Genomic DNA, 23840 nt, shown 5'->3' on the forward strand with positions numbered 1-23840 from the left:
TAAGTACAGTAAGAAAATATACCAACAACTTAAGAATAGGAAATTCGAACCTTCAGGCCGTCAGTGTCTTGCTATAGCTTTATCGGATGATTCTTTGAGCAGTGCACGGAAGATAGATCATGTTTTCATTGTTTTTCTAAGCTGCTGCTCGAAACCTACTTCACCCTAGAGGGCGCCCTCATCCGCACCAAATCCATAGCGTGGATGAGCTCTGACCTCTTCACCGCATATTCGCTCGAGGGCGCCCTCTACCTGCGTCCAGAGCGCCCTCAACTCCATAGAGGGTGCCCTCTGCTCAGCGTCCAAAGCACCCTCAAGCTCCATGAGGGTGCCCTCGCGCCTTGCTGCGAGGAGGTCTCCGCATGCGACCCGAGGTGCCTCCAAACTCCATGGAGGGCGCCTCGGGTACTGTTTATCCGAGGCAAGGATGCCCAATTCGCTTCCTACAAAATATGTTAGTTCAACAAACCAACATACCTTACAAAACAAAGTTAGCACAATATATATATATATATATATATATATATATATATATATATATATATAAAATAAAGTATTTGACAGTCATCGGACTATCCGATTCTGACTCGGATTCCCGACCGGAAACCCTAGGTCGAACCAACGCCTACTGTTCCCTCACCGGGGAACGCGTCCTCACCTACTCCACTCAAGAGAGTATACCTATTTCCAAACCGGTCCTCCAAACTGACTGGGTTTTTGCTCAGTGCCCGAGGCTCCAGGACTTTCTACTGGGCGTCCGCTCCACGATCCATCCAGTCTTTCACCTGATTCGCGACACCAGGACTTTCCACCTAGAGTCCTCGACTCTAGGACTTTTGCTCGAAGCCCTCAACCCGCCAAGATTTTCTTCCTAGGGTTATCACCCCCTAGGACCTAGGGTTACCACCCCCTAGGGTTTTCCATCTGCCTAACCGCAGCTAGGACTTTTGCTTAAGTACACTTAGGATTTTTTTGCAAACTCATTCAAACATGTTAGATCACAAATGACCTTAACTTTGAACCCTTTGCCATTATCAAAATTTAGGTTCGATCATCGGATGCTTACCGCACCAACATATTCTACAAAGCACACGCTACAACAAAAACCCTCATAGACATCGGTTTTCCACCGGTGTCTATTATATTTTCGACCGATATCTATGAAGTCGATGTAAAAGGTCTGCCATTTTAGACATCGGGTTAAAACCAGTGTAGTATCACTTAACGACACCGGTGTTCGAATCGGTTATTAACCGGTGTAGTATCACTTAACAACACTGTTTCATCAACGGTGTAAAACCGATGTAATATTATATGTTAATAACACCAGTTTTGGCAGCGATATACGACCGATGTAATATTAGTTAATAACATCGGTTTTGCAGCGGTAGAAAACCGATGTAATATCAGTATTTTTCACAAATTTGATTTCCGAAACAATGAAAAATCGACAGTAACAAAAAAAATACACAAATATTCACAAATTACACAAATATTCTTCATTCAACAGTATCCATAAAATACACAAATATTCACAAATTACATAAATAATCTTTTTACAACAGTATCCATAAAATACATAAACATTCTTTTTACATCAAAAGCTAATAGATATCTGAATCATTAAGGTAGAACATTCTTTTAACAACACATCAAGGTAGAACCGCACTTCATCAATTTCAACTCTGGAGTATTTGAGATTTGTAAACTGTAAAAACACATAAATAATATATTACTAAACCAAGACCAAAAATCATAGTTGAAAAAGTAGTAAGAGCACCAGGTAACAAGATGACTAATTTGAATGCTTAAAAAGAGACACATTCATCATTTATCTCAACCACATCATATAGTGATAGATTTATCATTCCTAGGAACTTAATATATTCCAAACCAGAAATTATTGCAACAAAGTTTTCTCATAGTTGCAATTTAATTAATCAGTACTTGATGGAGCTTCAATCTTTTCATATTCAGAATACCATTCAAACATCCTGGTGTAGCAACAATGATATCAGCTCCACGATCCAACTCTCTTAACTGGGGTCCTTTTTAATTAATCAGTACTTGAGAAGTGCCAATGAACGTATTCTTGGTACTTCTTTTTGAAAATGGAAAAAAGAGATTTCCAACCTCTCATCAGAAAGTCCTGCCAACTATAATGATATGACTAAAGATTTTATGTTTTTGTGAAACATGAGTAAAAGAGGGTGGAATTGGAATAACACTTGTTTAATTATGCACAAACAACTAAGAATTTTGAATTTAAGTAATAGCAATAAAGTTAAACTAGATAACTTGGACAACGTATGATTTGAACACATCAGAAACAATTCAAAGAAATGTCAATCAATCAAAAAAAATTAAACCAGTAAAAATCTAGAAAATATGTGCATAATTCTGAAACATAGATAATGAAAGACATTATAACTAGGGAGTCAAAGCTTACCAAAAATTACCATCATTCTTGTTGAGAATTAATGACAGACAACTCTTCTTCGTACTCCATTGCGTGTAATGAGCATTCCCTTTCAATTAATAAAAATTCCTGAAAAATATATGCCCAGTTAATTTCTTTTGTCGCATGTTTTGTTGGGGAGCTGGCAGTGATACTCAAGAACAATTCAAATCAATTTTCACAGTGTAGAACTCAAACTATGATGATTTGTTCATTCACGTAGAATGCGGAGGGTAATACCTGTAACTGGTGATGACTAAACAAATGAAGGATTCCATATTCCGAAGAAGCAACTAATTCTACAAGTGCATCACGATGATCTTTTAAATTGCCCGTTTTAGTAAGAGAAACTGACACCTATTGGTGAACAAAAAAGGACCAATAAAGATTTGTAACACCATGGTGTATGTCAAGGAACACATATAGCACAGAAATAAAAAAGTATCGAGGTTGAGATTCTAATTAACCTGCATACAACGAAGAATAATTTATAGTAGACAACACCTACGATTAAGCCCTTTCACTATGTAATTAGTAGGGTTTATCAATAGATCTTCCTTGAAATACCAAGCATCAAGCCGAAATATCTCCATTCTCACTCCAGGTTGAAACCGGTTAAGCTCACTTGATAGATAAATTATTTACCTTCTCACAAGAAAATAACAATAGTGCATATTTAGTGGATTATGATACCAATACCTTTGAAACCAGCAGCCATGATAGTGGCAAGAGATGAAAACACAAGGAGTTCAGAGATGTAAAACAACATAATCAAAAAGGGTGCTCTGAGATTTTGGAGAGATCATATCAAAGAGACAGGGAATTTGGAAGGGTGAAATGGCATGTATACCACACCTTTGTGACTTCAGCATACAAAGGGGCTCTTGTTCCAGTATTGTTATTATTTCAAGTTCTCTTTCAGGGTCTACAGATTGGTAGCAACTACTGGATTTCCTGGGCAACTGAAAAGGAAGACCAAGTGAGCAAAGAAAAACTTATTGGAATTTTTGTTCTACTGTCAGCCAGCAGCTCAATGTTTATACTAGGAAGGGGAGTTTTGCTTGCAACTATTGCCTTTGAAATAGCACAGAAGCTATTTCTGGGAATGATAACAAGCATTTTTAGATCACCAATGTCATTTTTTGACACAACGCCTTCTAGCCGAATACTTAATAGGGTTAGTTCTTTGATGTTCTCTCTTTCTTCTTTATTGTCAGGTCAAAAAGACATATCACTACTCTTTCCTTTAATTAGCAAAGTAACAATGTTAATATATGAAGCATTATCTAAAAGATTTAAAAATTTCAGTAGCTTGCTTAAATATCAAAGTATAAATTTAACAATTGTCACCTTTTCCAGTGTTCATCAGATCAGACAACCGTTGACACTGATATCCCATACAGACTGGCAGGATTAGCTTTTGCACTTGTTCAACTTCTATGCATCATCATTCTCATGTCTTAAGTTGCATGGCCAGTGTTCATCCTCTTCATTCTCGTTGTCACAATCTCCATTTGGTATCAGGTAAACCAACAACAAACTTTTGTTGCATAATGTCTTTAGGAGTATTTGATTATACTGCATGGAAAATGAAAATAGCATTCTATTGTTACAGACTGGCAGGATTATGTTGTTTTACATCTCGATAGAAAGAGATGTCTAAAAATTTATAGTATTGTAATATGACCAAAAATATGGTGCATAAATTTAAAACAGAGTTTTATGATCATCTTGCGAGTAACACAATTCTTGAAAGTGAAGATTAGTCGTTAATTAGCAGTTCTTGAGATCGTCTCACTTTGCGGCTCACCTTCTTGAACGAGTCCTTATTCTCTTTACATTTGCTTTGCAATGAGAAAGTCTACATTGACTTGGTTAGCACAAGAGATTAAATTAAAACGTGACAAAGTCAGAACAAATAAATCAGAGGAGGATGGCTAAGTCAAAATAATATCAATATCATCCAACAAAGATAACAAAAAAAATCGTAAAACGATGATGTGCTAGAGAGATTTTGACGAGATCTGCAAAAGCATGAGTAATTGAAGTTTGCATAATAAAAAATATGGAAACAATTTGATATGAAACATTATGTTTTAAGAAATTTATACTGACATATTTGCCTTGTGTTGCTCAACAAGTTATGCACCTTCATGCATCAATATCAAAAACAGTATGATCTCACACATGATGCCCAAATGCTCTTGTGAGTCCAGCTATGTGTATTTATTATGAGAAAATATACAAAAGACCGAGTCATTTAAAATTTAGTGTTCCAAAAGAAATAAACACGTCGTGTTAGTATAATTTAACTGTTAGCAAGCTCATGATAACATGCACATCAACAACAAAAGGGTCGTGAATTAGAACTGCATACAGATTACTAAAACAGTTTATTCGGGAGGAATTACTAACACTTTTATAAGATAAATTGGCTACATATTGTGATTGCTAACATAAAATGCAGATCATTTGTAAGTGTTACTTGAAGTACCAATCACAACGAACACAACAGGCAATAAGATCCATCGAACGACCAAACACAAGATAGTTAAGTGGTTACCCATAAATTGGTTTGATACTCCATGGAGAATGAGCAACAGAAACTAGAAAATGTGATGAAGACGACGATAACTTCAGGACGTCTTTCATCTGGTAAGAAATTGCAGTCCACACAAAGGATCTGAAACCCTGCCAAAGTATATAAAAATGACGATCGAAGTCACGTCTTTCACAGAGAAACAAGATCAATGAAAACTACCAAAAAGGCAGGTACAAGAACGAATCTACAAAGAAGCCCTACTCTACAAGGTCGTAAATAAGAGCCAAAGGAAGGGAACCTGATTGAAGTAGACCAAAGTAACAAGCCAAAGGAAGGAAGCTCCGAAGGAGGCCCGCATCCGCAGAAAGGCACGCAGAATAGCTACTTGTGATGAAGCATTTTAATGTTCAAAACAGAAATTGCTTCAAATACAATTGACCTATTAGTTGAATGTCAACACTTGCTCATTAAATCAGGAAATAGGGCATAGCACAGACCCCATTTGGCAATGGCACCATGATAGTGGGCTTCCCTGGAGCGAAGCAAGAAGAGGACATCGACCTCGATTTCCACTCGTACCTCGTGACTCCCAATGCCCTCTCCCTTAACCTCTCTCGCCTCAGCTTCTCTTCAGCCGAGAGATTACTCTCATCGAGGCCGCCTCCATCAGGCGAGCAAATCACAAGCTCCTGCCGCTGTGAGGCAACTTCAAAGGCGAAGACTTTACAGTGGAGGGTACCATCGGGGCTGAAGAGATAGGAGATCAAGCACCCATCGGGGATGAAGCTGATGGAAGAGGGAGCGACGTATACCGGAAGAGGGTACTGGACGATCTCCTTCACGGGAAAGAGGAAAGAGTCTTCCTCGGAATCAGTAAGGGGCATCTCGGCTTGGCAGTGGCGCGGCTTCTTAGAAAAAGTCTCCTTCTCGCCGTCCTCCGCGCCCGCCTTGTCCTGCATCAAGAATGGAAGATATGCAGGGGGAGAGGAAGGGCCGGAGAGGCCGCCGGAACAAGGAGTCGCCGAGCGTCGAACCCTAGGAGTTCGGATGGCGATCAGATCGGGGAAACGAGGGGATCTAGCTCTCACTTCACTAATATAGTAATGGTGCTAGGCCCTCCTTGGAGCGGAGAAAGAAGGACCAGTACTCCTAAACCTTATCCCGCATGATCGATCCCCACTGCCCGCTTGCCTTTCACTTCCGCTGAGCCCATCACCCACACGAACCAGTAGACCGCGACAGCGCCGACGACCGCCGCCGTCCACATCGTCGTCGAGAGATTAATTGCTCATCTTTCAAATGATAACTCCTAAAAGGAGGATGAGGAGGATTAGGGTTTCGATTTATGGTGGGCGAAGAGAAGCTCAAAAGAAATCGCGCTAAAAAAGTCCGCCAGAATTTTGGTTCATAGACACCGCGTTTTAAAAACCACGGTTAAAATTGATGTCTATTAATGAAAAAAAGATGCTCATAGACATCGGCTAAAAAAACCGATGTCTATGAGCGAAAATCTGCGCTCATAGACACCGATTTTTCCAAAAACCGGTGTAAAATATTCAAAGACATCGGTTTTTGCTTAAAACCGTTGTTGTTCCACCGATGTCTATGAGGGTTTTTCTTGTAGTGACATTTCTAATTTTTGTCTTAAATACTGAATTTAGATTCAGGTAAAGGTTTAGTGAATATATCAGTTATGTTTGACTTAGTTTCAATATAGTTAATTTTATTATTTCCTTTTATAATATGATTTCTAACAAAATGGCATTTAGCTTCTCTGTATTTTGTCCTAAAGTGATATACTAGATTTTTAGATAGATTTATTTAACTTATATTATCAATAAATGTTTTAACATTTTTGTAATATATTCAAAGTCTTTTAAGGTATGAGACATCAATAATAGTTGTGCAACACATTCACCCATGACTATGTATTCTGCTTCAGTAGTGGATTGGACAATACAGTGTCGCTTTCTACTAAACCAAATGATTAGTGAGGATCCTAATAATTAGCAAACCTCACTTTTACTTTTTTTTTTTATCTAACTTACAATCGACATAGTCTGAGTCAGAAAACTAACTAGCTTAAAATTTACCATCCTAGGATACGAAATTTTTATTTTAGTTATTCCTTTAAGATACCTAAAAATTCTTTTAACATTTATTAAATGAAATTCTTTAGCACAAGTTTAGTATGTAACACACATACTTATTGAAAATAATATGTCTGGTTTGTTTGTAGTTTAGTATAATATGTTATATTCGAGAGATGTACTAAGAGAATCACCTTAGACATTATATTATTTATTGGATAAATAAATTCACTATTTGAATGAATATTCTCTATCTATATAATATTAATCTTAAATTCAATTAATAAATTCCATAATACAATGCATAGTGATCCTGTCTGAGAGCTTGCTGGATGAAGCGCTGGGCGATGATGTGCGGTGATGAATAATAACTTTGGTGCCGGCGAACAGAAGGGGATCCGAGAAACCCACAGCGGACCTCACAAGAGCCTAGATACAGAATAATAGATCTGAGAAAACCAAAGCGGATCTGTGAACAATACCTCGCAAAAATGAACTCATGCGAGGTACCCCCGTGGGAAAGTGAACTCCGATGAGGAACAACGTGGATCAGCGAAGGCTCGGCGGTCCAATGGATTATCTCCACCTCCTGTACACTATGAGACCAACCAACAAAGTGTTAGCGACCTAAGACCGGGGTAGGAATCCTTGGCTAGGCCCTCCGATGCTCAAGTTAGTCCCTCGGAGAAGAAGAAGTACAGAAAAATGGTATTAGGGTTTAATTCTGATGCAATGCGTATGTTTTTTCCTTGGCCAGTGGAGAGGATTCCCCTTTTTATTCCACCTCATCTAACCTCCATAGTCATGAGGTGGACCCCGGTTTGTTAAAGTTTGTTAGGAGATGATGTAAGCCGAAACTGCAATAATAGTTTAAGGAATTTTTTTCTTACCCCAGATGTACCTTCTTTATCGTTTAGCATACCTGCGGAGACTTCTAGAAGCTATTTGCTACCAAATTAATTAAGTTGTCATATGATCATATATTCTTATGGTTCACCTGTTACACACACTTGGTTAGTTACATAAGTCCATTCTGTATGTATGAGGAATATCTTTTGTTGTATTAGTCTCGACCGGTATTCTATACTCAATCGGTTATTTATATCCGACCAGGACTTTACTATTATAAATATGCCATAAATTGTGCATGGTTGAAGACCTTTATACTCGATCTACTTTCCATGCTCAACCGGTCTATTGAGCTCGGCCGGTCATACCTTATCGACCGAGATTAACCAGTCGAGCGTATACAAACACTATTGCCCTGTAGACCTTCCCTCGGTCGGCCGTATGCTAAGGATCGTCTGAGACTAAATGCCATCGTCCGAGACTAAATGCCTTCTTGCTTAGCCGATCTATTGAGCCCGACCGATCATGCCTTATCGACCGAGATTAACCAGTCGGACATGTACAAACACTATTGCCCAGTTGATTTTTCCTTGGTCGGCCATATGCTAAGGGTCGTGCGAGACTAAATGCTTCTGTGTTTGGCCGGTCTATTGAGCCCGACCGATCACATATTATCGATCGAGATTAACTAGTCGGGCGTATATAAGCCTTCTGGACAGCTTAAGGCTAACTGCTTCTACGTTTGGTCGGTCTCTTCCACTTGGTCGATCTATGCCTGCCGAACTCATATGCTCGACCGATCCATTATGTTCGACCGGTCTTTGCCTACCCCACGTGTAGCAACACTCTTACCAAGTCAAAACTTTTTTCCGCCTTCCTTATTACCCCTTCTCTCCTACAAAGGGTCCACTTATCATAACCCATATCACTAGTCTCCCCTTCAAGTATAGTCGAAGGAGGTGTAGCCAACTGACTAGACCTAAGTCTATCTTTGAATTCTTGATACCTTCTGTGGTGGCTCCGTGATAACTTTTACAATGATCTTGTGACATTTTTTATAGTGATCCCATGACTTCTTTTACAGTGATCCCGTGACTTCTCCTACAGTGATCTAGAGACCTCTTTTGGCAAGTTAAATAGAGTTGTGCTCCTGCTCCCTTCCCCCTTCACCTTCACTCCTTGTAGTCTTACTTTCCTCTTAAGACTTACTGAGAGTCATGGCTTCAGAACCTCCTCCTTGGGATCAACTGCTACGTGAGAAGGAGAAATTCTTAAACGTGGTCATGCAAGTCCTAGATTTACATCGTTCCCCTCAACAAGAACTGGAGGTACGTCTGCTCTCAACTCAATCATAGGTTTAGTCGGAAGTGGCTTTGAGGAATAAAGCCTACTCGGAGTTGAAGCAAAAGACTGAGGAACTGGATATTCTAAGGGTCCAGCATACCTCAGAGGTGGCCAATCTAAACAGAAAAGCTTATGCGGATAGTTTACTAATATCTACAGCAACTAGCTCTGGATCGACAGAAAGCTAAGGTGGATCTTCTATAAGCCGAGTTGGCTCAGATTAGGTCGAAGAGGACCTTTCAGTCACTTGTTTGTGAGGGGGAACCCCACAAATGCTAGAGGACAGGGTAAACTTCTCCTCTTTACCCAAACTGTCATTCTATTTCCCGCCCCCATTTAGGTGTGGAAGCACAATCTGGCGTCTATAAATGAAAATGAGATTTTGTTGGATAACAAATTTTTTCTTCGACCTATAACAGTACCGAGCAAAATATTCCCCTTTCCTTATGTGGTTACAAAGCTACTAGTAGTGATATAAGAGTTTCATCTATTTATTTGAGAGTAGGAGCATGTGTAAGCACGTAGTTGATTGTGTAAGAAATAACTAAATAAGATACTTTGTGTATGAGTTTGGGTGGATTTGAATTTGGTCAAATTTTTGAGTTCCGGCCTGCCTATAGGACAGGTCGGCATCATAGTCTGTTGATATATTCTGAATTTTAACGAGTTATGATTAGCTAATGTTATTTTATATTTTCTTTCCATTCCCTCCTTTATTACACCTAGGAAGTCGAATACCTTTTTCAAAATCTTCTCCTCGTTAATTGGGTCTTCAGTGAAAAGAGAGTATCGACGATGTACTATGCTACGGTGCTAATTCAGGCATGATTTGTCATGTTATGTCCATCATAAATGTCCGTTTATGGATTTTTGATACATGTTACCACTTTCTTCCTCCTGACGTAATCTCTCGCACACTTTTTGGCAACGTCTTATTATATTCTTTCTTTGATAAATCAATGACTACCATTGTGAGGTTTGTTCACATCCAACGGTGTTTTTTGTTAGTCAATATTTTCGAAACCCCCTAAACCCTTTATATTCTTACTCCTTCGTCTTCTTCCTTACGCTCTCTGTTGGTGCCATAACTTAACTTTTGTCGTCCTTCCTTCTTTTCCAGCCTCTCCTTGTCGTCCTTCTATATAAGGCTTCAGTAAGTCATTTTTTACTCTTATATTCATATATGGTTGAAGAATCGTTTTCTGCGTGGTATGCTCAAACCTCTTCGACCTTTCACAAAGATGATAGATCTGCTCTTCGTTCCTTATATGGAATTCCCAAAGCCTATCGTATTACTATTCCTGATACTGATTCTCGTCCTCATCTCCCCCCTGAGAATCATGTCACCTTCTTTAAAGATCAAATAGCAGTCGATCTGCGTTTTCCCATTCCCCCTTTTCTGGTTGAAATAAGTCAGTTCTTCGATATCCCCTTGCAACAATTCACCCCCAATCCATTTCGTTATCTTTGTGTTTGTTCATGCTCTTTCGCCTCTTTGATATCCCTCCAACCCCTCAGAATTTCTTTATGTTCTCCTATCCTAAGAGGTCAGAGCCTGGTGTCTTTTTGTTTCAATCCAGGCCTAAAATGAATTTTTTTAAAGAAATGCACTCTTCCATCAAGAGATGGAAATCACGCTTTTTCTTTATAAAATTCCCTGAACCCATCCCTTGATCTACTTCTTGGAAATCCTCGCTTCCTGACGTGAAGGAATTGCATAGACATTCTTCCTTCACTACTTACTCACAGAAGCTATCAGGTTATCATTTATTCATTTACAAATGGATCTGGGATGACCTTCTTTATCTTTTTGGATTGAGCCCCGTTCAAATAGGGCTTCGTGGCTCCCTTGATAAGTCACCCTTTGTCTATTATAATCTTTTTTTACTAACTAAGGTATTTTTTACTTTGTGTAGTGGATGCTCTATTCGAAGCTACAATCGATGGGCAGTTGTGTTTGGCGAAAGAAACAGTTAAATCTAAAGAGCAGGAACTCCTTGCCGCATTGGGTCAACCCTCTTCGTCAGAAGCCCCCGCTATCACAGAGGACGTTTCTACTTCTCAAGCTACAGTTCCAGAAGGGAACCCTCCTGAACTTCCCACAATTGTTGTGCTTGCCTCCCCTTCAGCTTCAGAGAAAACTCCTTCAGAAGCCCCCACCAAGAAAAAATGTAAACTGACCCTTGCTTCGTCCCCGAAACAAAAATCTATTTCCCATTTTGAGGACCTTCCCCCTGTAGATATTGTTCCTTCTTCTCCTAATCTCCCTCTCTTAGCCCTTTATCCCGCCCTTGTTCCTTCTTCGTCTGCCACCCCAGCTATTCCCAGTGATAGTTCTTTGCCTCCCTTTTTTATGAATTTTTCTGAACAAATGACCTTACCCCAACTCACCATACATTATTTACTGCCCCCCTTCGATTCAGACTTCTTTGTCTTCCACTTCTTCCCTTACTGCTACTCTACCTATACTCTTGGGAGTGTCTTTCACCATAGCTGGGGAGGAGGTACGTCGATTAATTGAAGGAATCTATTACTCCAAAATGGTTGATAGATTCTCTCTTGAGAAGATGAAGTACCCTTATTTCCCTTTACGGTCCTATTTTCTTACGTATCATCTTAATGCCCATTGTTCTACAGTGCTGGATATACAACATGAGCATAGCAAATTTACTACATACCTTAATCCAAGAAAATGCAGCGCTGAAGAAATAGGTCTCCGAGCTATCTCTTGACCAGGTGGATGAGAAACTAAAGGGTTTGTCTACCTAATTGGAAGAGACCCGCCAGTCACTTAAGACTGAGACTGAGCAATCCCGCCAGTACAAGGCTGAGGTGGAGGGTCTTCAATCTCAGCTGCTATCAGCAAATGCCCGTGATGATGAGCTCTCTTCCAAGTTGGAGAAATACACCTCTGAAATTGCTCAATTGTCCTCCCACCTACAATCATTAAAGGACGCCCACGCAACCACACTGGCCGAACAATTATCTACTTTGAACCTTAAAGAGGTTGCTCCGAAGGCTTCCCAGGAAGAATTGGCAGATTATAAAGCTGGTGAGGATGCTCGCTTTGAGAAGAAGAAGAAGGAATATCTCAAGTCTTCTGCTTTCCTCGTTCCCGTTTCTGATTCTCTCATACGGACTATGAATTATGCACTGGATTGGGGGTGAGGGAGTTAAAGGAATTAAAAGTATTAGTGTCTAACCCTCCCCCCGGCTTCCCTGACCGGAGGAAACTACTAAAGGATCGTCCTCTCGGCTTGTTTCCACAACTGCTGTAGTTGTTGTTATGTTGTAATCCTAATGTTCCGCAAACTCTTTCTTTATGATGAATTCACTCTGACTTCTATCTTGGATTTGGTATAACTCACCTTATTTTCCTTCAATTAATCATATTTTCTGAATATTTGTTCATCTTCTTTATGCATGCATCTATGGGGATTAACCGAATGGTTGTGTGTTCATGAATATGTAAATTAATATCCCGATTGACTCGTCTTAATCGCTTAGTCTTATCATGTATGACTATATATATGTGTGTGTGTGTGTGTGTGTGTGTGTGTGTGTGTGTTTCTTCTTTTGGTCACCTTGTGGGGAATATTCACTATATGTTTACTTAATCTCGAGTAGCCTCATGCACTTGCCTATGTTGTTCCCCTTGACACTAGTTATCCTCTCTGTACACGAGAGCCGAGCAGAATTACCTAGGTTGGTTATTTCTCGCCCGGTATATTACGACAGGGCGAGCTTATTGACTCGAACTGACCAGTCGGGTGAGTTAGACGCTTGTATTTTCTGATCAGCCTATGGTGATAGGGCGTGCCTATTCAGCCGATTTGCTTTTTACTTCATACGTCCTATGAATCTGAGCTTATCAGGATTTCAAAAGATTAATCATAACTTCCCTCGGGATCCCGCAACTTTTTCAGTTTAAACTTTTACTTCAGGAATGTCACCCCTGCAATTACAGGTGTACCTATTTTCGTATACCTAATATTTTACCTGTGTATCTACTGGTTTGCCGTCGATTCTTTCATTCTTTCTCTTTTCCCTATCTGCCATTTACCCTTCTTGATTATTGCATTGAGGTTTTTAGAGATACATCAAGGGTTCATCCTGTCATCTTCCTCCTCTACAACATCCCTTCTTTCTCTGTTCCATTCATGGCTCTCCTTCTCCCCATGATCTTTTGTCCACAATGGCCTCCTCTTCTTCCTTATCTGAGTGGTTCACCCATTGCTCTTCTAGTGCCAGTGAATCGAAAGTTTATGCAATGCGCTTAGATTATGGATTTCTCTCCTATTTGGTCCTTCCTACTCCAGAGGGCCGTCCATATCTTCCTCCTCTAGAGAGTGTCGCCGTCTTTTGGGAACAAGAACTATCCGACTTTCGACTCCCTCTCCACCCTTTCTTCGTCGTCATAAGTCAATATTTTAATGTGCCTCTGAACCAACTTATTACTCAATCTTTCTCTATATCATCTGCCTTTGTCGTTGTTTCCCAATTACTTGATTTTCCCCCTTCTCCCCGTTTGTTCCACCAATTTTTTATTCTCCGTCAAGTAGAAGATAGCCTTTTTAAGTTCTAGAGTTGTCCCAAGGCTATCTTATTCAACAAAATCCAAGCATAAGCAGAATGGAGACAAAAGTTCTTCTTTTTACGTCTTCCTTCTCCTCCTCCATACCCTTTCATTTGGAAACGGACTCTTCCCAAATCCCCAGGATGATACTACTAACTCGACCTTTTATACGTCCATGTTGAAATTGAAAGGGGCTAAATTCTATTTACTTGCACTAATTGTTGAAGGTCTGTTTTTTATCTTTGGAATAAGCTCTACCGACAAAGAATTAGAGGCTCCTTTTGGTAAGTTATATACCTTTCTCCACTGATCCTTCGTCATCTTTAAATTGCCTCTTCCTTGGATTTATACCTTTTATCTTTTCCAGTTAATGTCGTTCTCCTAGCTTTGATGCATAGGAATTCAGGCTGACTAAATCAGTCCTAACTAAGCTGGGAGAAGATATATTGAGGAATCGCTACCTCAATCCTGCCCCTTCATCTCTCGGATTACTCCCTCCTCAAGAGATCCTTGTCGAGGAGTCTGAACCTTCCGAGGAAGAGAGTCCTTTCACTGCCCATCGAGAAAGAACATATGTTCCAAAGAACAACTTAGCTTCGATCACTATTTCTGAATTGGAGCAAATTCCCATTGTTACTTCTGAGATATCCCGTGAGAGAGGTAAGGAACCTATGGCTTATACTCGTATTCATCCCAACTTTACTCTTAACATGATATGACCAGGTTTATTAATTCCGACAATTCTCCCAGTCGTTCCTGCCTCCGGAGTAACTCTGGACGCACCGATGTCCTCCCCATTTTCCCAGGTTCCCTCTTCTTCTCTTCCTATAGTGAGAGTTAGGAGGACCCCCTGTAAAAGATCTTTTGGTTCAGTCCTTCAAGATGTTACCGCTGGCCCGAATATTATTTCTGTGCCTTCTGTTTTATCGCCTGTTGTCCCTACTGCTGTACAGAGACGTCCCATTTCTTCTAATGTCAGGCCTTCACTTCTTTCTCCAAGCTCATTGCCTTCTTCTTCCGTAAGGCCCTCAACCTCTGCTTCTCCTCAAGTTCTTTTCAGGCAAGCCCAAGGCTTGCCTTCTTTACTGGGGCAAAATTACACTCCTTCTTCCTATGGATTCCTCCAGTTGAAAGATTCCTTGGCCACATCTTGGCTTCAGAGGCAGAGTTCCATGCAGGGAAAAACTATTTTTGATCAAGCTGACAACCACAACCGTCAAGCCATTGCTGTGAGTATTTTAAATGTGTTCTTTTATTTCGCACCTATAACTTATAACTGTATTATTGTTCTGTTTAATTTTGTGCCTCGAGCTTGTACATGGGCAATTTAGCCGCAGACTTAGTGAGGAAAAATAAGGAGTTGAAGAATCAATTAAGGGTCCTAAAAGCAACCTCCCCTACTCCGAGCAATGAGGTCACCCAACTCCAAGAGAAGATAAGTTCTCAGGCTAATCAGATGACCCTTTTGGAGAAGGATTTGTAGCATCATTGCTAGATGTTAGGGGTTAGAGAAGAAGAGAAGAAGACTTTAGAGCTATAAATAAAGAGCCTATCTTGTCAATTGAGTGTTGAAGTAGCCAAGAAAAACAAAGTCATCTCAGACGCTACCCTCAGATCTTCTATCTTAGAGCATTTTCAGACTTCACGCCTTATATCTCCGGACTCAGCTCAAGAGTTAGCTTCTCAGAATTTTGAGCTATTACAGCTACAAGAGGAAGTGAACGCTCAGGATTCAGAAATAGATTTCCTCACCCAAGAACTAGAATGCACCAAAGCTGAAAGGACAGATTTTGAGGAAGAATCAAAGTATCTTACCTCAGAACTACAAGTTTACAAGGCAGGTGAAGAGGAGCGCTGGGAGGTCCGACGCCAACAGTACTTAACCTCTTCTGAATTCAAGAATGAGTTTGTCAGCCGCATTGTAGGGACTCTAACTCATTCTGTTGATGGGGTTCTTAAACATCTACAGGAAGGGGGGGTTTATCTCAAGAGTCTCCTCCTCAATTTATAGATCGACGGTGACTCAATAAAGAGTTGCCCAAGCACCTCATCAGTAGTTTTAAGTGAACCTTGTGTGGATGAACTGGTTGTAAGATAAACTATGGGTGCTTGCTCTCATTCATTCGGTTTGCCTTGTGCTACAAAAGACATTACTGACTCGTGACTTGGTGCATATATGTATATATATGTATATATTTCAGACTATGGTAAATACACTTGTAAATCTTTAAAGCAGGTATGTGTTAATTATAGTATGCTAAATATATTTGCAGACTTTTAAAGCAGACATGTGACAATTATAGTATCATAAATGAATATGCAGAGTAGTTATTTATATGTATGTATGATAGGTGATACTTACTTGTTTGCCTACCTATCTTTAAGGTTGTTAGTCCTCAGAGCCACCCTTGTTTTATGGTCCATTGTCTTCTGACGCTTCTCCATTCTTAAATCTGTTCCTGTTTTACTTATAACAGACGAGAGGTAAAGAATAGGTGTTCCAACGAAGTAGTTACAAAATAATATAACACCATAAGTGAGTATGTAACGGGACAAGTAATTAAACATAAGCATTTTTCCTTATCGTTTTCACCTGAGAATATATTGGTAGAAATTGACACTTGTTTCTCGTGGACTATATACCTTTTTAGAGTGAATTATGTTGGTATAAAGGATTCTATCCACTATTGTTCTCTGGTCCAGCTTCATATTCCGGGTAAATTTCATGATACTTCTGGCTGATTGTCCCACTTAGTTTTTTGCTCCGAGCGAATTTAAGCTTCACATGTAAAAATCAAAGTACTATGATATCTCGGTCGGGAAACCATTCCTAAGCGGATTTGAATTGACATTTGAAGGTTGAAATGCTGATATATTTTGACCGAGAATGTATTCCCGAGTGAATCTGAATTGATATCTGAAAGCCAGAAAGTTGATATATTTTGGTCGAGAATGTATTCCCGAGTGAATCTGATTTTAATATATTTCGGTCGGGAATGTACTCCCGAGTAAATCTGAATTGATACCCGAAGGCCGGAATGTTGATGTATCTCGGTCAGGAATGTATTCCTGAGCGAATATGAAATTAATATATTTTGGTCGGGAATGTACCCCCGAGCGAATTTGAAATTATACTTGAAGGCCAGGAGGTTGATATATTTCGATCGGGAATGTACTCCCGAGCGAATCTGAAATTAATATATTTTGGTCGGGAATATACTTCCGAACGAATCTGACCCTGCTCGAAGTTTAAAGTCTCCAGCTATTTTTATGAGAGTCAAACCATTCTCTTCTCGAGATATCCTAGTTAACCATTGCTGAGTGGAGGAGGCACGCTCAAACTATTAAAGGTTTAAAGTCTCCGGTTCCCCTTAAGGAAGTCAGGTCGGTCACTCCTTAAGGTCCCCGATCGACTATCGTTGAGCAGAGGAAGTACACTTGAATAGTACTTAGCGGAGGAATCACACTCAACTATTAGGGGTTTAAAGCCTCCGGTTCCCCTTAAGGAAGCCAGGCCGGTCACTCCTTAACGTCCCTGATCGACTATCACTGAGCGGAGGAAGCACGCTCGAATAGTACTGAGCAGAGGAAGCACGCTCAACTGCTAAGGGTTTAAAGTCTCCGGTTCCCCTTAAAGAAGCTAGGTCGGTCACTCCTTAAGGTCCCCGATCGACTATCACTGAGCGGAGGAAGCACGCTTGAATAGTACTGAGCGGAGGAAGTGTGCTCGAATAGTACTGAGCGGAGGAAGCACGCTCAACTGCTAAGGGTTTAAAGTCTCTGGTTCCCCTTAAAGAAGTCAGGTCGGTCACTCCTTAAGATCCCCGATCGACTATCACTGAGCGGAGGAAGCACGCTCGAATAGTACTGAGCGGAGAAAGCACGCTCAACTATTAGGGGTTCAAAGTCTCCGGTTCCCCTTAAGGAAGTCAGGCCGGTCACTGCTTAAGGTCCTCGATCGACTATTACTGAGTGGAGGAAGCATGTTCGAATAGTACTGAGCAGAAGAAGCATGCTCAATTGCTAAGGATTTAAAGTCTCTGATTCCCCTTAAAGAAGTCAGGTCGGTCACTCCTTAAGGTCCCCGATCGACTATCACTGAGCGAAGGAAGCACGCTCGAATAGTACTGAGCGGAGGAAGCACGCTCAACTGCTAAGGGTTTAAAGTCTCCGGTTCCCCTTAAAGAAGTCAGGTCGGTCACTCCTTAAGGACCCCGATCGACTGTCAATGAGCGGAGGAAGCACGCTCGAAAGTAGGGATGTAAATGAGCCAAGCCGTTCGTGAGCTATTCGAAGCTCGATTCGATAAAAGCTCGTTTGAGATCGTTTAATGAGGCTCATTAAGATAAACAAGTCAAGCTCAAGCTTCACAATATTCGGCTCGTTAGCTCGAGAACATGTTCGTTAAGCTCATAAATCAACTTTTAAATAAAAAATAATAGTTTTGATATTGAATTTATAAATTTTACACTCTACTTATGAAAAACATAGACAAATATATTATATTTATTTATTAGAATAAAATTATAAATTTTAACAAGAATATTATAATTTTTTTTAAATATATAATTTAGTTTTTAATGAATATTTAAATTTATAATTTATATTTATTAAGCTCGTTTAGGTTCGATAAAAGCTCAAATAAGCTCGTGAGCCATGAATATATTCGTTAAATAAAGCTCGAGCTCGGCTCGATTATAAACGAGCCAAACTCAAACATCCAAAAGTTCGGCTCGGCTCGGCTCGATTACACCCCTACTCGAAAGGAGAATCGTTTGGTTTATTCCAACAAATGTATGTATTGATTAAAGAGTATATGCCTGCATTTTTTAATTATACCCAAAAATCAAATGGAATATATGGACAAATTACAGGCGTACTTATTAGGCTCTGTATGGTTACAAATGATTTGCACTCCAAGGCCTATCGAGATTCCTTCCTTCTGAGTCTTGGCGATAGTAAGAGCCTGAGGCTAACTTCTGTACAATTTTATATGGTCCTCCCCATTGGGGGTGCTAATTTAGTAACATCTCCCACATGTTTAATACGCTTCTATACTAAATCCCCTACTTGAAAGAATCGGGGGATAACTCTTTTGTTATAGTTTTACCTCATTCTCTGCCAGTATGATGTAAGGCGAGTTGCTGCCTTATCACGGGCTTCTTTTATCAAATCTAACTCCATAAGACGCTGACCTGTATTATCTTCATCATATAACCGTCTTTGATCAGATTCCACCCCAAGCTCAATGGGGACTACTGCTTCTCCCTCGTACACTAACTGAAATAGAGTTATCCCTGTAGCCTCTCAAGGGGTGGTACAGTAATCCCATAGCACACTAGGTAACTCATCTACCCAACTATCGCCAACGTGATCTAATTTAGTTTTAAATCCTTGGATGATTTCTCTGTTAGTTACTTCTGCTTGCCCATTACTCTCTGGATATGCCACAGAGGTGAATGTTGGAACCCCAAGGTTATTTTGGTGTGATCAACAAGTTAAGTTAGGTCATGTTTGTTACTAACCTTGTGTCTAAGTGTGCAGGAGCTTAGGAGCACAGGTAGTCGAGCGGAAGACGCAGCTAGCGAGAAGGACGGCAGTCCGAGGGACGAGGTGCTGCGGAAGAGTACATCGGCGGACGAGAAGGAAGCGTGCGGTTATTCCGAGGGACGAAAGCCAGAGCGAAAAATTGCTCGGGGAGCAAGAGACGCATCTAGCGAGAAGGACGACACGCGGTGCGTCCGAGGGACGAAGACTGCGGATGAGTACACCGGCGGACGAGAAGGAAACACGCGGTGATTCCGAGGGACGAGAAGCTGGAGGGAAGCCCGCTCGAGAAGACCGGAAGTTGGGTTTAGGTGAGCCCTTTTCCGGATGGCAGAGATTACCCAAGCGAACGAATCCGGAATAGAAGACCTGTACCGAGCCGAACCAAGCCGGAGCAGAGGTCCCGGACAAAAAAGTCAACCGCTGTTAAGTTTTGGCTCCGGGGCGCCCGGAGCACTTCCAGGCGCCCAGACCTGATTTGTTGACCAGATCGCGTCAAACGTGATCTGAACGTTCGGGGATAAAGTTTTATACCCCCAGGGCACCCGAAACCCCTTCCAGGCGCCCCGACCAAGACTATAAATATAGCCTTGGTCCATAAGTTTTTCAACAAGTTCAGAAATTGTAAAAACACTTGTGCGCTTTCTACTGTTTATATTAGCTTCTTTCTTTTTGTGCTTCAACGATGTAAGAGGCTTCTCCGCCTAAAGGAGATTGATAGTGTGCTTCATCCTTTCCTTGGATTAACAACCTCCCCGGTTGTAACCAAGTAAACAACTATGTCTCTTTCTTTTCTACTTTTAATTTACTGCTTTGATTATTTTACAAGTGTTAGTTTGAAAAGTCGGGAAGGGTTTTTGGTTTATTTTATTCAGGGCTATTCAACCCCCCTTCTAGCCGGTCCAATGGTCCTACAAGTGGTATCAGAGCCGAGGCACTTCAGGAGGACTAACCGCCGAACGAAGCAACGAGATGGTTGGACCAAGCATCCACCAGCCGAAATACGAAGGGGACTTCGCTACCTGGAAGAATCTGATGCATGTATTTTTTACAACAGACTTTGAATTAACTTTAACAATGGAATCTGGCTTTGTAGCTCCAGAAGGTAAGGAAAAATGTCAATGGACAAAAAAGGAGCAGGCTGAATTCGTGGCGAACGGTAAAGCAGAATACCATCTGCTAAGCGTTCTTCCACCTCAAGAAGTCAATAGGATCGGGCACTACGACTCGGCAAAGGAACTTTGGGAGAAGTTCCTCGAGCTGCAAGAAGGGACGTCCGAAGCCAAACTCGCCAAAAGAGATCTGCTTCGCAATTAGCTCACCAGCCTGTAACTTGGGGAAGACGAGTCAGTCGCGCATCTGCATTCGAGAATAAAAGAAATTATTACCGGACTTTTGAATCTCGGAGAAAAGGTAAGTAATCGAGATTCGTTCAGGTACGCTTTAAATTTCTTTCCTAGAAATACCAAATGGGCATCATTAGTAGATGCATTTTACATTTCTAAGGATTTAGAAAAGATTTCATTAGAAGAATTATTTTCAACATTTGAAGTGCATGAGTCAAGATGTGTAGGAATGAAGGAGCCCAAGAACAACGTCACCCTCAAAGCTTCGAGAGACGAACCAGAGTCGGAATCCTCTCTCGACGATGAGGAAATGGTAATGATGGTAAGAAGATTCAAGAAGCTTTGTAAATCCAGATCTACTAACCATCAGCAGAGAAAGAAGAAAAGAACTACTACCACTACGACGAAGAAGAGCACGTCAAGGACAACTGCCCCAAGCTGAAGATCAAGGACAAGGAGAAGGGTAAGAAGCCTATCCAAAAGCGAAAGGCCCTAAAGGCGACGTGGGACGATACGTCGTCTGAATCGTAAGTCGAAGCATTCTCCGGACTCGCACTGATGGCGAGTCATCAAGACGACGACTGCAATTCAAGCTCTTCCGAGATGAGCATCGAGAGCATCGATGAAGGGGGAGCTTCGTCAGAAGAAAGCAGGAGTTCATGGGGAGACACAGACAACGAACTCGACAAGGTAAGTCAGGTACGTTCTCTTCCTCCCGATAATTTTGGCTGCTGTAAATTAGAAAAGAAATAAAAAATTTAAAAATAATTTTGGCTAAATCTTGTCCCTTAGAAGAATTAGACAAATCAAAATTGGAAGGTGAAAATTTGAAACTTCAAATAGATAACTTGAAAAATTATTCATGTTCATCTAAAACCAATTTTAGAATATCCAATAATTTAAATTGGTACTTTAGATATCAACCGCGATAAATTAGGAACATTTCAAGAAAGTATGTCCCTAAAAACTTGTTAGTTAATTCAGTAGACAGGAACTTTTATTGGGTTCCTAAATCTTGCTTAATCTAAATTTTAAAATTAAAATTATCTTTTCAGTGAGAAAATTAAACAATGAATTTCTCTGTGAGGCTTTGTCTAAGGAAGTGGTTGTTGCTCCAATAACCAAGAAGGCCTAGTGTCATGCCACGACCTGGAAGCCAAAATATTGAAATAAATGTTTAATTAACTTTCTATCAAAACATTAAAATTAGAATTGATTAATGCTTTCAAAGTTTTTCAAACATTTTTTCAAAATATTTTTTTTAAAAAATACTCTTACATGAAATTGACTTAGAACTTTAAGTACTTAGAAAAATTTTCAAAGATTTAAGAAAATCTTTTTTCAAAAATATTTTTTTTACTTAGAATTTTTTTTTATATTTTTCCTCTTAGAAAATTTTCTTTAATACTTAGAAAAATTCTCAGAAGATATTTTTTAAGTTAAAGGTTGTTATGAAATTGATAATTTCTACTTAGAATTTTTTTAGAAATTTTTTTTAAATGTTTTTACAAAAAATATCTAAGTTAGGATTTTTTTATAATTTCACTTAGAAAATTTTACTTCAATTTTTTTTTCAGATACTCTTTATGTGAAAATTATTGCAAATCTTTAAGGATCTCAGAATTTTCTATAGTCTTAACCCTTAGATTTTTTCTAGAAACCCCATTTTGTTTGTGATCAAAGGGGGAGAAGGATTAGTATAAGTCTAGGGGGAGATAGACCAAATATTAACTTGTTTTATTTTTGCACTTAGATTGCAAATTTAGTTAAGTTTATTTTATGTCTATTTTTACCCTAGCTTAACTTGGGTTGCTCACACCAAAAAGGGGGAGATTGTTGGAACCCCAAGGTTGTTTTGGTGTGATCAACAAGTTAAGTTAGGTCCTGTTTGTTACTAACCTTGTGTCTAAGTGTGCAGGAGCTTAGGAACACAGGTTGTCGAGCAGAAGACGCAGCTAGCGAGAAGGACGGCAATCCGAGGGACAAGGTGCTGCGGAAGAGTACACCGGCGGACGAGAAGGAAGCGTGCGGTGATTCCGAGGGACGAAAGCCAGAGCGAAAAATTGCTCGGGGAGCAAGAGACGCAGCTAGCAAGAAGGATTGCAAGCGGTGCGTCCGAGGGATGAAGACTGCGGATGAGTACGCCGGCGGACGAGAAGGAAACATGCAGCGATTTCGAGGGACAAGAAGCTGGAGGGAAGCCCGCTCTAGAAGATCGGAAGTTGGGTTCGGGTGAGTCCTTTTCCGGATGGCAGAGATCACCCAAGCGAATGGATCCGAAATATAAGACCTGGACCGAGCCGAACCAAGCCGGAGCAGAGGTCCCGGATGAAAAAGTCAACCGCTGTTGACTTTTGGCTCCGGGGTGCCCGGAGCAGCCCGGGGCGCCCGGAACCCTTCCGGGCGTCCGGACCTGATTTGTTGAACAGATCGCGTCAAACACGATCTTAACGTTGGGGGATAAAGTTTTATCCCCCCAGGGCGCTCGGAACCCCTTCCAGGCGCCCCGACCAAGGCTATAAATATAGCCTTGGTCCAGAAGTTTTTCAACAAGTTCAGAAATTGTAAAAACACTTGTGTGCTTTCCACTATTTAGATTAACTTCTTTCTTTTTGTGCTTCAACGCTGTAAGAGGCTTCTCCACCTGAAGGAGATTGAAAGTGCACTTCATCCTTTCCTTGGATTAACAACCTCCCCGGTTGTAACCAAGTAAATAACTGTGCCTCTTTCTTTTCTACTTTTAATTTACTGCTTTGATTATTTTACAAGTGTTAGTTTGAAAAGTCGGGAAGGGTTTTTGGTTTATTTTATTTCAGGGCTATTCAACCCCCCCTTCTAGCCGGCCCAACGGTCCTACAGTGAATGTCTGTGTAATGTCATATCCTGCACACCATTCTCTAATTCTCTGTCCCTGGAATTATCTTCCATTATCAGAAACTAATTTATAGGGAATACCGAATATGCAAATAATGTGTTGCCACAAGAATTTGATAACCGCATTTTAAGTAATTCTTGCTAATGGTTCAGCTTCCACTCATTTTGAGAAATAATCCACAGCTACCAATAGAAACCTTCTCTGAGTCGTTGC

The 23840-nt window shown here is 40.5% G+C and overlaps 1 long non-coding RNA gene across 1 annotated transcript; it reads right to left on the bottom strand.

The window, feature by feature from the left end:
• Nucleotides 1-1694: 1694 nt before the first annotated feature.
• Nucleotides 1695-2793, bottom strand: LOC121987728. The gene is made up of 3 exons (XR_006113708.1): nt 2699-2793; nt 2460-2548; nt 1695-1708 (listed from the first exon to the last, which is right to left on the bottom strand). It is a non-coding gene; the product is annotated as an uncharacterized LOC121987728 (long non-coding RNA).
• Nucleotides 2794-23840: the final 21047 nt, after the last annotated feature.

This window comes from Zingiber officinale, chromosome 5B, assembly GCF_018446385.1.
Source record: "Zingiber officinale cultivar Zhangliang chromosome 5B, Zo_v1.1, whole genome shotgun sequence".
NCBI classification, from domain to species: domain Eukaryota; kingdom Viridiplantae; phylum Streptophyta; class Magnoliopsida; order Zingiberales; family Zingiberaceae; genus Zingiber; species Zingiber officinale.